General features: G+C 40.0%; 1 protein-coding gene across 4 annotated transcripts in view; it reads right to left on the bottom strand.

The window, feature by feature from the left end:
* Nucleotides 1-478, bottom strand: part of LOC119585220 (organic cation transporter protein-like) — a 16,938-nt gene that overhangs the window by 14,486 nt on the left and 1,974 nt on the right. The window contains exon 1 of one of the 4 annotated variants that reach the window (XM_037933875.1): nt 80-211. The exons of 2 other annotated variants lie outside the window; for them this stretch is intronic. The gene's annotated coding sequence lies outside the window, so the exon portion shown is untranslated. Of the gene's footprint in view, nt 1-79; nt 212-478 lie in introns of those variants that run through there. One more of the 4 variants, XM_037933874.1, reaches the window with a different exon arrangement.

The raw sequence follows: 478 nt of genomic DNA, 5'->3' as shown, positions 1-478 counted from the left end.
GTAACTTCAAGATAAAAGACAAAATATAGTCATGACTTCACATCACATTAAAAATAAATCGCACGATCCATATGAGTACCTACTACACAACAACGAGGTCGCTCCTTTTCCCAGTAACACGACGTGCAGATGTGCAGGCATAGAGGTTCGAGTTATTCACAGGTGAGTCTAAGCGCGGTTGCCACCTCTCTCAATACAATGTTAATCTTGATTCAGGAACTTTATGATTGCGGTTGTAAACATGCTGTGATTGTAAATACCCACACTCTGATAAAAACCTAATAACTGAAAGAGATTTACAGTCAGGAGGCCCTTAGAGGCAGAAAGAGAACATAAATATGCAGGCAAATGTTTCAATAGATAAACTGTGACCGTGAAACGAGAGGTTTGCCTTCACTCAAAAACTATTAGGCATTTTTATAGGGTCTAGAGGGATACTGTTGCCGCGATTATAAAACCCCCCCACAAAATATGTCTC

The sequence above is a fragment of the Penaeus monodon genome, chromosome 19, assembly GCF_015228065.2.
Source record: "Penaeus monodon isolate SGIC_2016 chromosome 19, NSTDA_Pmon_1, whole genome shotgun sequence".
Classification (NCBI taxonomy): domain Eukaryota; kingdom Metazoa; phylum Arthropoda; class Malacostraca; order Decapoda; family Penaeidae; genus Penaeus; species Penaeus monodon.
Note: the sequence above shows the minus strand (reverse complement) of the source record. Positions and strands in the feature narration are given on the sequence as shown.